This window comes from Pristiophorus japonicus, chromosome 16 (genome assembly GCF_044704955.1).
Source record: "Pristiophorus japonicus isolate sPriJap1 chromosome 16, sPriJap1.hap1, whole genome shotgun sequence".
In the NCBI taxonomy this organism is placed as follows: Eukaryota; Metazoa; Chordata; class Chondrichthyes; family Pristiophoridae; genus Pristiophorus; species Pristiophorus japonicus.
The window spans coordinates 136,751,142-136,765,670 of record NC_091992.1 but is presented as its reverse complement, the minus strand read 5'-3'; the positions used below and the strand labels follow the sequence as shown (position 1 = coordinate 136,765,670).

The window sequence follows — 14,529 nt, the reverse complement described above, 5'->3', positions numbered from 1 at the left end:
TACAAACCCCACCCCCCACAAATGTACATACACACCCACATGTACATACACACACACCCTCACACATGCACATACACACCCACACACATATGCACATACACACCTCCACATGTGTGATGTATTTGGACTTTCAAAAGGCTTTTGACAAGGCCCTACACAAGAGATTAGTGTGCAAAATTAAAGCACATGGTATTGGGGGTAATGTATTGACGTGGATAGAGAACTGGTTGGCAGACAGGAAGCAAAGAGTAGGAATAAACGGGTCCTTTTCAGAATGGCAGGCAGTGACTAGTGGAGTGCCGCAGGGCTCAGTGCTGGGACCCCAGCTGTTTACAATATACATTAATGATTTAGATGAAGGAATTGAATGTAATATCTCCAAGTTTGCAGATGTCACTAAGCTGGGTGTCAATGTGAGCTGTGAGGAGGATGCTAAGAGGCTGCAGGGTGACTTGGACAGGTTAGGTGAGTGGGCAAATGCGTGGCAGATGCAGTATAATGTGGATAAATGTTGAGGTTATCCATTTTGGTGGCAAAAACACGAAGGCAGAATATTATCTGAATGGTGACAGATTAGGCAAAGGGGAGGTGCAACGAGACCTGGGTGTCATGGTACATCAGTCATTGAAGGTTGGCATGCAGGTACAGCAGGCCGTGAAGAAGGCAAATGGCATGTTGGCCTTCATAGCTAGGGGATTTGATTATAGGAGCAGGGAGGTCTTACTGCAGTTGTACAGGGCCTTGGTGAGGCCTCACCTGGAGTATTGTGTACAGTTTTGGTCTCCTAATCTGAGGAAGGACGTTCTTGCTGTTGAGGGAGTGCAGCAAAGGTTCACCAGACTGATTCCCGGGATGGCAGGACTGACATATGAGGATAGACTGGATCGACTAGGCTTATATTCACTGGAATTTAGAAGAATGAGAGGGGATGTCATAGAAACATATAAAATTCTGACAGGATTGGACAGGTTAGATGCAGGAAGAATGTTCCCGATGTTGGGGAAGTCCAGAACCAGGGGTCACAGTCTAAGGATAAGGGGTAAGCCATTTAGGACTGAGATGAGGAGAAACTTCTTCACTCAGAGAATTGTTAACCTGTGGAATTCCCTGCCGCAGAGAGTTGTTGAGGCCATTTTGTTAGATATATTCAAGAGGGAGTTAGATGTGGCCCTTACGGCTAAAGGGATCAAGGGGTATGGAGAGAAAGCAGGAAAGGGGTACTGAGGTGAATGATCAGCCATGATCATATTGAATGGTGGTGCAGGCTCGAAGGGCCGAATGGCCTACTCCTGCACCTATTTTCTATGTATGTATGCTTGGGGTTACTAGCCACCAGGTGGCGCCACTGTCGGAGGTCATTGCATGTGTGTGCGGCCCAGGTATAAAAGGCCAGCCATCTTGTAATGTAATCACATTGGGCGCTAATAAAGTAGAACCAGGTTTGTACCTGTTCGGAGTTTACAGTATTCAGGCTATTGAGTTATTGCATACACACCACATGCACACACATCCACACCCCACACAGACACACATACCCACGTAAGCACACGCCCACGTCCCCCCATACACACACACACACATTAACACCCACACTCACACGCCCACACTCTCTCACACCCATGTATATACATACCCCCACACACGTACATACACATACACCCCCACACATGTACAGACATATACACTCCCAACCACCCCCCTCCCACAGACACATGTACAGACACAGCTCTATGATTTGACCCCGGGGTTGCTCGTGCCGTGTACTACAGATTAGTGTTTAATTGGTGGGGACTCCAGAACAATCTGGTAGGGTTGGTGACCGAGTATCTTGTGCTCACCCTACTGTGGAGTCAGGTTGAATGGCCTTGGTTGTCTGGGTTTCCCTATTTATAGATCGGCATCATATTCCCTTTTCTCCAATCCTGACACAGTCCCAGTTTGTGATGTCTTGCTAACAATACCTTTTAGACTGCGCCCATTCCGTGAGATAACCCAAGGTGCATTCCGTCTAAACCTGAGGTCGTGACTGATCTCAATGCCTTGAGCTTGTTTGTTAGGCACACTTTCCCGGTGAGGTAATATCACACAAGCCAGCTCTAATTATAGACCTTGAGTAGTGTGAAAACTCAGAGGTAGATTGAAAGCACATTCAGACCTGGGCTTATCATCATTTGTCCGCAGGCCCAACAACTTCCTCAAAGCACCAGCCACAGAAGGAGACTGTAGCTGGTGTGACTGACAACTTGGCCAAAGAGGTAGGTTATAAGGAGCGTTATAAACGAAAGAGAGGCAGAGAGGTTTCGGGAAGGAATTCCAGAGCTCAGGACTCAGGCAGCTGGAGGCACGGCCGCCGATGGTGGAGGAATTATAATCAAGGATGGACACGGGGCCAGAGAATCCGAATGGCCTCAAGCTTCAAGTGCATACCATGGATCCAGTCATGTTTATTGCTGTGAAGGTTATTTAAAATTGACTGAGCGAGGAATGGGAATGCGAAAGGTCAGGGGTTATTCATTTTGGGGAAGAATATGGGGACAGAAAATGTTTGTCAGTCTGAGCCCAGCTCCAATGCAAGTCTCAGTGTCATTACTTTTAAGTAAAAAGAACAATCCCGTCTAATCTCACCTTGCTCAACCCTCTTTATTGTTTCCTCGCGTTCTCGGCTCACTTCTTTTGTATTCGAGGAGCTGTCTCCAGATTACAAGGGCTCGATGTTATCAGATGCAAACATCCCATCATCAGATTATTAGCCACGGTTGATTAAGGACCATGTCCACTGATTGGTCAATCCTACAATTAGCAACACCTCCTGTTTCCATTGGTCAAGTTTGACCTTTTACACTGGGACTCAATGGAGCAAAGGTGGGGGAGGGTCACGGGGTGGGGGAATGAGTGTGTGCAAGGGGTGTATGAGTGTATGTGAGAGATGCGCGAATGTGCGAGGGGTGCGTGAGTGTGCGAGGGGTGCGTGAGTGTGCGAGGGATGCGTGAATGTGCGTGTGCGAGGGGTGCGTGAGTGTGTGTGTGAGGGGTGTGTCAGTGCGTGAGTGAGCAGGGGGTGCCTGAGTGTGCGAGGTGTGCGTGAGATGAGCAGGGGGTGCGTGAGTGTGTGTGTTTGCGAAGGGTGCGTGAGTGTGCGAGGAGTGCATGAGTGAGTGAGGGGTGCGTGTGTGTGCGAGGGGTAGTGAGTGTGTGCGTGAGGGGTGCATGTGTGTGTGTGAGAGAGGGTGTGCAAGGGGTGCGTGAGCGTGCGAGGTGTGCGTGAGTGCGCTCGTGAGAGGTGTGTGTGTGCACGAGGGGTGCGTGAGTATACGAGGGGTGCGTGAGTGTGTGCACGCGATGGTTGCATGAGTGTGCAAGGGGTGCATGAGTGTGTGCGCACGTAGGGTGTGTGAGTGTGTGCGTGCGAGGGATGCATGAGTGCGCGAGGTTGCATGAGTGAGCGAGGGGTGCGTGAGTGTGCGAGGGGTGAGTGAGTGCGCGAGGGGTGCGTGAGTGCGCGAGGGGTGCGTGAGTGCGCGAGGGGTGCGTGAGTGCGCGAGGGGTGCGTGAGTGTGAGTGGGGTGCATGAGTGCGAGGGCTGCATAAGTGTGCATGAGTGTGCGAGGGGTGCGTGAGTGCGCGAGGGGTGCGTGAGTGCGCGAGGGGTGCGTGAGTGTGCGAGGGGTGCGTGAGTGTGCGAGGGGTGCGTGAGTGTGAGTGGGGTGCGTGAGTGTGCGAGGGCTGCATAAGTGTGCATGAGTGTGCGGGGGTGCGTGAGTGTGCAAGGTGTGTGTGCGTGCGCGAGGGGTGTGTGGATGTGCGAGGGGTGCGTGAGTGTGCAGGGGTGCGTGAGTATGTGTGCGAGGGGTGCGTGTGCACGAGGGGTGCGTGTGTGTGCGAGGGGTGCGCGAGAGGTGCGTGTGTGTGCGAGGGATAGTGAGTGTGTGCGTGAGGGGTGTGTGAGTGAGAGAGATTGAGTGTGCGAGGGGTGCATGAGTGTGCAAGAGCTGCATGAGTGCACGAGAAGTGCGTGAATGCGTGTGTGCTAGGGGTGCGTGAGTGTGCGAGGGATGCGTGAGTATGTGTGCAAGGAGTGTGTGTGCACGAGGGGTGCGTGTTTGTGCAAGGGGTGCGAGTGTGTGCGAGGGGTAGTGAGTGTGTGCACGAGGGGAGTATGAGTGTGAGAGAGTGAGTGCGCGAGGGATGTGTGAGTGTGCGTGGGGTGCGTGTGTGCGAGGGATGCGTGAGTGTGCGAGGGGTGTGCGTGTGTGAGTGTGCGAGGGGCGCATGAGTGTGTGAGGGGTGCATGAGTGCACGAGGGGTGTGTGAGTGTGTGTGCGAGGGGTGTGTGGGTGCGCGAGGGTTGCGCGAGTGTGCGAGGGGTAGTGAGTGTGTGCGCGAGGGGAGTATGAGTGTGAGAGAGAGTGAGTGCGCGAGGGGTGTGTGAGTGTGCGTGGGGTGCGTGAGTGTGCGAGGGATGCGTGAGTGTGTGAGGGGTGCGTGAGGGGTGTGTGAGTGTGCGAGGGGTGTGCGTGTGTGAGTGTACGAGAGGCGTATGAGTGCGCGAGGGGTGCGTCAGTGAGCGAGGGGTGCGTGTGTGCGAGAGGTGTGTGTGTGCAAGGGGTGCGTGAGTGTGTGCGTGCGTGGGGTGCATGAGTGTACGAGGGCTGTGTGAGTGTGCGAGGGGTGAGTGTGTGCGCAAGGGTTGCGTGAGTGTGCGAGGGGTGTGAGTGTGCGAGGGGCACATGAGTGCGCGAGGGGTGTGTGAGTGCGCGAGGGGTGTGTTAGTGTGCGTGGGGTACGTGTGTGTGCGAGGGATGCGTGAGTGTGCAAGGGGTGTGCGCGTGTGAGTGCGAGGGGTGCATGAGTGTGTGAGGGGGTGTGAGTGTGCGAGGGGTGTGTGAGTGTGCGAGGGGTGCGTGAGTGTGTGTGTGCGCGAGTGGGTGTGAGTGTGCGAGGGGGTGCGAGGATATGAGGGGTGCATGAGTGTGAGTGTGCGAGGGGCGCATGTGTGTGTGAGGGGGGTGCGAGTGTGCGAGGGGTGTGTGAGTGTGAGTGGGGTGCGTGAGTGCGAGGGCTGCGTACGTGTGCGTGTGTGCGCGAGGGATGCGTGAGTGTGCGAGGGATGCGTGAGTGTGCGAGGGGTGTGTGAGTATGTGTGCGAGGACTGTGTGTGCACGAGGGGTGCGGGTGTGTGAGAGGGGTGCATGAGTGTGCATGCGCGAGGGATGTGTGAGTGTGCGAGAGGTGCTTGAGTGTGAACGCGAGGGATGTGAGAGTGTGCGAGGGGTGCGTGAGTGTGTGTGCGGGGTTGTGAGTGTGTGCGCGGGGGGTGTGAGTGTGCAAGGGGTGCGTGAGTGAGCGAGGAGGGTGTGAGTGTGTGTGCGAGTGTGCGCGAGGGGTGCATGAGTGTGCATGCACGAGGGATGTGTGAGTGTGCGAGGGGTGCGAGTGCGCGAGGGGTAAGTGTGTGCGCGAGGTTGCATGAGTGTGCGAGGGGTTCATGAGTGTGAGTGTGCGAGGGATGCGTGAGTGTGCGAGGGGTGCGTGTGTGCGCGAGGGGTGCGTGAGTGTGCGAGGGGTGCATAAGTGCGTGAGTGTGCGCTGGGTGCGTGAGTGTGCGAGGTGTGTGTGGATGTGCGAGGGGTGCATGAGTGCACATGAGTGTGCGAGGGGTGCGTGAGTATGTGTGCGAGGGGTGTGTGTGCACGAGGGGTGCGTGTGTGTGCAAGGGGTGTGTGCGTGGGGCGCGTGTGTGCGTGGGGCGCGTGTGTGCGTGGGGCGCGCGAGAGGTGCGTGTGTGTGCGAGGGGTAGTGAGTGTGCGAGGGGTAGTGAGTGTGAGAGAGATTGAGTGTGCGAGGGGTGCATGTGTGTGTGTGAGGGGTGCATGTGTGTGCGTACGCGAGGGATGTGTGAGTGTGCGCGGGGTGCGAGTGTGCGCGAGGGGTGTGTGAGTGTTAGTGTGCGAGGGACGCATGAGTGTGCAAGAGCTGCATGAGTGCACGAGGAGTGCGTGTGCGAGGGCTGCGTGAGTGTGTGCGCGAGGGCTGCGTGTTTGTGCAAGGGGTGTGTGTGTGTGCGAGGGGTAGTGAGTGCGCGCGCGAGGGGTGTATGAGTGTGAGAGAAAGTGAGTGCACGAGGGGTGCGTGCGCATGCGTACGCGAGGGGTGTGTGAGTGTGCGAGGGGTGCGTGAGTGTGTGTGCGAGAGGTGCGTGAGTGTGCGTGCGCGAGGGGTGAGGGGTGAGTGTGTGCGCGAGGGGTAGTGAGTGTGAGAGAGAGAGAGTGCGAGGGGTGCGTGTGTGCGAAAAGTGCACGTGTGCGCGAGGGGTAGTGAGTGTGTGTGCGAGGGTTGTGTGTGTGAGAGAGAGTGAGTGTGCGAGGGGTGCGTGTGTGCGAAAAGTGCATGTGTGTGCGAGGGGTAGTGGGTGTGAGCGCGAGGGGTGTGTGAGTGTGTGTGTGTGTGTGAGAGAGAGAGTGAGTGTGCGAGGGGTGCGTGAGTGTGCGAGGTGTGCGCGAGGTGTGCGTCAGTGAGCGAGGGGTGCATGAGTGTGCGAGGGATGTGTGAGTGCGCGAGGGATGCGTGAGTGTGCGAGGGGTGCGTGAGTGTGCGAGGGGTGCGTGAGTGTGTGTGTGTGCGAGGGGTGCGTGAGTGAGCGGGGAGTGCGTGAGTGTGCGAGGGGTGTGTGTGTGTGTGTGCAATGGGTGCGTGAGTGTGCGAGGGGTGCGTGAGTGTGTGCGCGAGGGGTGCGTGTGTGCGCGAGAGTGAGCGAGGGGTGTGTGAGTGCGCGAGGGGTGCGTGTGTGTGCGAGGGGTAGTGAGTGTGTATGTGCGAGAGGTGCGTGTGTCTGCGTGAGTGCGCGAGGGGTGCGTGAGTGCGCGAGGGGTGCGTGTGTGTGTGTGTGAGAGAGAGTGAGTGTGCGAGGGCTGTGTGTGTGAAAGTGTGTGTGCGAGGGGTGCACGAGTGTGAGTGAGGCGAGTGTGTGAGAGAGTGAGTGTGCGAGGGCTGTGTGTGGTGTATGAGTGTGTGTGCGTGCAGGGGAGTGTGAGTATGTTTGTGCGAGGGGAGTGTGAGCGAGTGGAGCGAGGCGTTGCACGTAGAGTTTGAACTGTTTCCGAGAGATAGAATTGCACACCACGGAAGGAGGCCATTGGGCCCATCGAGCCAGTGCCGGCTCTGTGACAGAGCGATCCCCTCAGTCCCACTCCCCGCCCTTTCCCCACAGCCCTGTAAATGTGATAGGCCCTGTGTAAATTCCAAATCTTTCTTTTTATTTATCTGATGCTGGTGTTTTACGATTAAGCGAGAGATCGGAGCTCTCTGCCTACATGTAAATTTTATCTTTAAAGTTTATTTTTCTTTTCTAAGGGTCCAAGTGATTCGGACTCTGGCAACGACCTTGAAATGGGTTTGTTTATCAGCAGTGAGTGGGAGGTGATGCTGGACTCTGGCTGTTCCCAGTATTGCACCTTTCCAGCTGTTGTTGCTGAGTTCCCAGTGAAATTTCCTCCTGTTTTTGTGAGTTGGAACAGTAGCCAGTTTAGAATAACAACTTGCATTTATATAGCGCCGTTAACATAGTAAAACATCCCAAGGTGCTTCACAGGACTATTATAAGATAAAAATTTCACACTGAGCCACACAAGTAGCGATTAGCGCAGGTGACCAAAAGCTTGGTCAAAGAGATAGGTTTCATTGAGCGTCCTTACGGGGAAAAGAGAGGTTGAGAGGCGGAGAGGTTTAGGGAGGGAATGCCAGATTGGTGGAGCGATGGAAATTGGGGATGCACAAGAGGCCAGAATTAGAGGGACGCAGAGATTTCGGAGGGTTGTGGGGCTGAATGAGGTTACAGAGATAGGGAGGGGTGAGGCCACGGAGGAATTTGAAAACAAGGATGAGAATTTTAAAATCAATGTGTTGCCGGACCAGGAGCCAATGTAGGTCAGTGAGCACAGGGGGTGATGGGTGAGCGGGACTCGGTGCGAGTTAGGACACGGGGCAGTGAGCACAGGGGGTGATGGGTGAGCGGGACTCGGTGCGAGTTAGGACACGGGGCAGTGAGCACAGGGGGTGATGGGTGAGTGGGACTCGGTGCGAGTTAGGACACGGGGCAGTGAGCACAGGGGGTGATGGGTGAGCAGGACTCGGTGCGAGTTAGGACACGGGGCAGTGAGCACAGGGGGTGATGGGTGAGCGGGACTTGGTGTGAGTTAGGACACGGGGCAGTGAGCACAGGGGGTGATGGGTGAGCGGGACTCGGTGCGAGTTAGGACACGGGGCAGTGAGCACAGGGGGTGATGGGTGAGCGGGACTTGGTGTGAGTTAGGACACGGGGCAGTGAGCACAGGGGGTGATGGGTGAGCGGGACTCGGTGCGAGTTAGGACACGGGGCAGTGAGCACAGGGGGTGATGGGTGAGTGGGACTCGGTGCGAGTTAGGACACGGGGCAGTGAGCACAGGGGGTGATGGGTGAGCAGGACTCGGTGCGAGTTAGGACACGGGGCAGTGAGCACAGGGGGTGATGGGTGAGCGGGACTTGGTGTGAGTTAGGACACGGGGCAGTGAGCACAGGGGATGATGGGTGAGCGGGACTTAGTGTCAGTTAGGACAGTCAGTGAGCACAGGGGATGATGGGTGAGCGGGACTTAGTGTCAGTTAGGACAGTCAGTGAGCACAGGGGGTGATGGGTGAGCGAGACTCGGTGCGAGTTAGGACACGGGGCAGTGAGCACAGGGGGTGATGGGTGAGCGGGACTCGGTGCGAATTAGGACACGGGGCAGTGAGCACAGCGGGTGATGGGTGAGCGGGACTGGGAGCGAGTTAGGACACGTGCAGCTGAGTTTTGTGTGAGCTGAAGTTTAGGGAGGTGAGATCATGCTACCACCAGAGAGTGGGTAATGAACACCAGCAGGGTATTCAACTACAGAAGGCATCACAACTGAGCCTGCTGCCGTCCTTTACTCAGGCTCTCCCCAGCAGGGAGTTACCGGATATTATGGGCAGGTGCATGATCCCTGGCTGGTTCACACTCCTGTTTTATCCGTGTTTTTGTTACCTCTAGACTTGACGATTCCAACACTCTCCTGGCCGGCCTCCCATCTTCCACCCTACATAAACTTCAGCTCATCCAAAACTGCTGCCCATGTCCTAACTCGCACCGAGTCCCGCTCACCCATCACCCCCTGTGCTCACTGACCCTGTGTCCCGCTCACCCATCACCCACTGTGCTCACTGCCCCGTGTCCTAACTCGCACCGAGTCCCACTCACCCATCACCCCCTGTGCCCCGTGTCCTAACTCGCACCGAGTCCCACTCACCCATCACCCCCTGTGCTCACTGCCCCGTGTCCTAACTCGCACCGAGTCCCGCTCACCCATCACCCCCTGTGCTCACTGCCCCGTGTCCTAACTCGCACCGAGCCTCGCTCACCCATCACTCCCTGTGCTCACTGACCTACATTGGCTCCCGGTCCGGCAACGCATCGATTTTAAAATTTTCGTTATTTTCAAATCCCTCCGTGACCTCGCCCCTCCCTATCTCAATAATCTCCTCCAGCCTCACAACCCTCCGAGATATCGTGGCCGTGCCTTCAGCTGCCTGGGCCCGAAACTCTGGAATTCCCTCCCTAAACCTCTCTGCCTCTCTCCTCGTTTAAGACACTCCTTAAAACCTACCTCTTTGACCAAGCTTTTGGTCACCTGCCCCAATATCTCCTTATGTTTGATTTAAGCTCCTGTGAAGCGCCCTGGGATGTTTTACTACATTAAAGGCGCTGTAATAATACAAGTTGTTTTGTAGCAGGGTGGCGATTGGAGAGGAGGAAAAACAGATCAAGAGAGAGGCTGAAATGGGAGGATTGTCGGAGACACGACTGTTTCCTGAGACGACGCATTCAAACACTGGTAAATAAAGCTGGGAGTTTGTAATAAAGGGGTGTGGCCACAGAAGCCTTGCCTCCCCACGGCCTGCTAATATTACGCTGATTTTTATAATTCGTGTGGGACAGTCACAGAACTCCCACCGCTGGAAACAAGCTCCAGCCTGGTGCAACCCTGCCATCTGGTGGAGACCTCCAGCACTGCTGAGGGAGAACGGCCTCTCGACAAAGAAACTGGACGAGGCTTTGCAGCTGGGATAGAAACTGAAACACCAGAGAGATCGTAACATTATGGGAGAAGATATCATTACCACCCGCTACCCCCAAACAGTAGTTGTAATGTATAAATCAGGAACTTAGAGGCGCACGTAACAAGGGTAATCATCATCATAGTCAGTCCCTCGGAGTCGAGGAAGATGCTGCCACTCTAAAAGTGAGTTCTCAGGTGACTGAACAGTCCAATACAGACTCTGTCACAGGTGGGACAGACAGTGGTTGAGGGAAGGGGAGGGTGGGACAGGTTTGCCGCACGCTCCTTCCGCTGCCTGCGCTTGATTTCTGCATGCTCTCGGCAATGAGACTCGAGGTGCTCAGCGCCCTCCCGGATGCACTTCCTCCACTTAGGGCGGTCTTTGGCCAAGGACTCCCAGGTGTCGGTGGGGATGTTGCACTTTATCACGCACCCCTCGCACACTCACACACGCACGCACCCCTCGCACACACACTCGCGCACCCACACACCTCGCACACACTCACCTCTCGCACACGCACACACCCCTCATGCACACACGCACCCCTCTCACACTCACGCACCCCTCGCACATTCACACACCCCTTGCGCGCACACGCCCACACACCCCTCGCACACACTCATTACCCCACCCAGTGACCCTCCCCCGCCTTTGCTCCATTGAGTCCCAGTGTAAAAGGTCAAACTTGACCAATGGAAACAGAAGGTGTTGCTAATTGTAGGATTGACCAATCAGTGGACATGGTCCTTAATCAACCGTGGCTAATAATCTGATGATGGGATGTTTGCATCTGATAACATCGAGCCCTTGTAATCTGGAGACAGCTCCTCGAATACAAATGGCCGGTGGCAATGGGGTCTGGGGACTGCGCCTTAGCACAGTCTGCTCCTTCAGGCTCGTGGCAGTTGGTGCCATCAGGTGCCCGAGAGGTGGAACCGATCAGGGGCAGGGTATCGATACCGGTGCCGTTGCCCTGCCGAGGTCACTTGCTCTGCAGCTCGTGTGTGTTGGCTGCTTGTGGCCACACTCCATGGTGCATGACTCTGGTCCCCGGGATGCAGGCTACAGCATTGGGTAGCTCGCTGGACCTGTGTGCTCCCGATGGCTGTCTGCCCACTGCATCGGCTGCGTGCAGTGGGAATCCTGCATCACACAACTTTACATTACTTATTATGGACACTTTGTGGGTCTAATCGCGATCGCGTGACGTTTCCTCGCTGGTTGCATGTACACAACTCTGATCATCAATTACACATTTTACATGATCAATTGCACATTTTGTCACTGACTTATAGCTGCTATTACATTGCTTAAGTGTGTGGAACTGTCCATTAATTGTAGTGGGTTGCAGGCCTCCTTTAAGAGAGCCTTGCTTGCTTTACCCCAATCCGCTTCTCCGTTTGGTGCCATGTGTTGCTCCATCAGCGCTGCACCTCGTGCTCTGGCCGTGGCCATCTTTGTCTTCAGCGCCTCACCTCGTGTTTTGGGCACCATCTTTTCACTATCCATGATGTCGACTGCGGTGATCCTCTTCTCCCCGGGTTCTGCCACCAAAGCTGGGAAGTCACCTCTGGATCTGATTTTCTTCCTCCGGAGTCCTGCCACTGGAGTCTGGAAGGTGCGTTCTGGTCGTCTCAGCTGGATCATCTCCACGCAGTCGTGCTGAGCGGTCTGTGCCTCGGGTGCTGTGCTGGTCAGCTCTCTGGTGCCGGGTCCACCATTAGGTGAGGGCTTGCTTTGCCTCTGAGCGCAGATGACGTCGATCGCTGGAGGGGTGAAGTCTTCCCACTTGCAATGGATCTTCTCCATCCACTTTCAGCCGAGCAGCGTTGGTCCATTAACTGCAACAATCCACAGGGGTAACTTGTGCACCGCGCCATCATGGAGTACCTTTACATTCGCGCTACCAACAACTGGGATGATTTCATTGGTGTAGGTGCGCAGCTATGCCTGAACCGGGACCAACTCGGGTCACCCAGCTTGACCGTTCCATAGCCTCTCAAAGGCTTCTTGATTCATCACGAATTGGCTCGCCCCCATGTCCACTTCCATGAAAACTTGAATGCCCTCTATCTCGACTTCCATCTTCAGCGGGGAACACTCGGTGATGTAGGTAAACATGCTATGTACCTCCCCATGGGGCTGGGCTGCCTCTCTGCCTATCGATTCATAATCCGCGCTGGATTCATGGCCATCTGCAGACTCTTCATCGACACAGTGAGTCATATTTCTCTTACTCATTCGCTGGAGGTGGCCCTTTGTGCTGCAGCCTTTGCATACATAATCTTTAAAGCGGCACTGGTGAGCCCTTTGATTCCCTCCGCAACACCAGCCTGGTGCTACTCGATTAACCCCCCTCGGCGGACTCTGAGTTAAGGGACTCGTGGGCCTGTTCTCTCTTCCCCGAGAGGGTTCGCGCTCTATAGTCCAGTCCCTAAACGGCGCTACTCTGTGCACAGTACCTGCCGGGTTTGAGTCCTGAGGGTGAGACATCTGCCTAGAGCCGCAGGTCGAGGTCATGAATGCCTGGCTCACAGAGGTGGCCTTCTGCAGTGTGACTGTGGTATCCACCGACTGTAGCTCATGGCCGATTCCAATGACAAAAATGTCCCGCAGCGCTTTGTTGAGGTGGTTGCTGAACTTGCATGGTGCCGCCAGCCTCCTGAGGTCTGCGGCGTACTTCGCGATTTCCTGGCCTTCGGGCCGTCAGTGGGTATAGAACCGGTGTCTGGCTGTGAGGATGTTCTCCTTGGGCTTGAGTTGCTCATGGATCAGGGTTACGAGCTCCTTGTACGTCTTGGTCATTGTCTTCGCTGGTGCCAGCAAGTCCCTGTTGAGGCCATAGACAGTGGGCCCACAACTGGTTAGCAGGATAGCTCTGCGCTTATCAGCCAGTGTGGCCGGGTCGTCTCCTGCCAGGTCGTTTGCTGTGAAGAAATGTTCGAGCCTATGAAAGGCCCAGCAGTTCGTGAGGCCTGCCGGTGCAGGTGCAGGACAGAAGGCAAACAAAGAAGTAGAAAGAAATCAAAATTGACGTCACAGCCAAGGGTGTAAGTGATTGGTTAGTAGTTTTTCTTTTTCCTTTCCCTATCGGTAGGTAACCTTTATCATTGTTGTTGCCAAATTAAGTTAATCTAAGGGTTAAGTCATGGCAGGAGAGCTCGGACACATGTCATGCTCCTCCTGTGCTATGTGGGAACTCAGCTGACGACTACATATGCGGGAAGTATACCCTGCTGCAGCTCCTGACAGACCGCATTGCGGCACTGGAGCTGCGGGTGGATTCACTGTGGAGTATGCGCGATGCTGTGGATGCCGTGAATAGCACGTTTAGTGAGTTGGTCTTACCGCAGGTAAAGGTTGCACAGACAGATAGGGAATGGATGACCAACAGGAAGAGCAGTGGAAGGAAGGTAGTGCAGAGGTCCCCTGCGGTCATCCCCCTCCAAAACAGATACACCGATTTTGGTACTTTTGGGGGGGATGACTCATCAGGGCAGGGCAGCAGCAGCAAAGTCAATGGCACCGTGAGTGGCTCTGCTGCACAGGAGGGCAAGAAAAAGAGTGGGAGAGCTATAGTGGTAGGGGATTCTATTGTAAGGGGAATAGATAGACGTTTCTGCGGCCACAATCGAGACTCGAGGATGGTATGTTGCCACCCTAGTGCAAGGGTCAAGGATGCCTCAAAGTGGTTGCAGGATATTTTGAAGGGGGAGGGTGAACAGCCAGTTGTCATGGTGCATAAAGGTATCAATGGGATGTGGTCCTACAAGCTGAATTTAAGGAGCTAGGAGTTAAATTAAAAAGTAGGACCTCAAAGGTAGTAATCTTAGGATTGCTACCAGTGCCACGTGCCAGTCAGAGTAGGAATTTCAGGATAGCTCAGTTGAATATGTGGCTTGAGGAATGGTGCAGAAGGGAGGGATTCAAATTCCTGGGACATTGGAACCGATTCTTGGGGAGGTGGGACCAGTACAAACCAGATGGTCTGCACCTGACCAGGACCGGAACCAATGTCCTAGGGGGAGTGTTTTCTAGTGCTGTTGGGGAGGGGTTAAACTAATATGGCAGGGGGATGCGAACCTATGCAGGAAGACAGAGGGAAGTAGAATGGGGGCAGAAGCAAAAGTTAGAAAGAAGAAAAGTAAAAGTGGAGGGCAGAGAAACCCAAGGCAAAAATCAAAAAGGGCCACATTGCAGCAAAATTCTAAAAGGGCAAAGTGTGTTAAAAAGACAAGCCTGAAGGCTTTGTGCCTCAATGCGAGGAGTATTCGTAATAAGGTGGATGAATTAACTTCACAGGCAGCAATTAATGAATATGATATAATCGGCATCACAGAGACATGGCTCCAGGGTAACCAAGGCTGGGAACTCAACATCCAGGGGTATTCAACATTCAGGAAAGATAGACAGAAAGGA

At 54.8% G+C, this 14,529-nt stretch overlaps 1 long non-coding RNA gene across 4 annotated transcripts in view; it reads left to right on the top strand.

Annotated features, from left to right (window-relative positions):
• LOC139226873 (uncharacterized) overlaps positions 1-14,529 on the top strand; it is a 284,995-nt gene that overhangs the window by 180,417 nt on the left and 90,049 nt on the right. For 3 of the 4 annotated variants that reach the window (XR_011587337.1, XR_011587338.1, XR_011587335.1), the window contains one exon: positions 9,781-9,884. The exons of the other annotated variant lie outside the window; for it this stretch is intronic. This is a non-coding gene — a long non-coding RNA (uncharacterized lncRNA). The remainder of the gene's footprint in view (positions 1-9,780; positions 9,885-14,529) is intronic. 4 annotated transcript variants of the gene reach the window in all.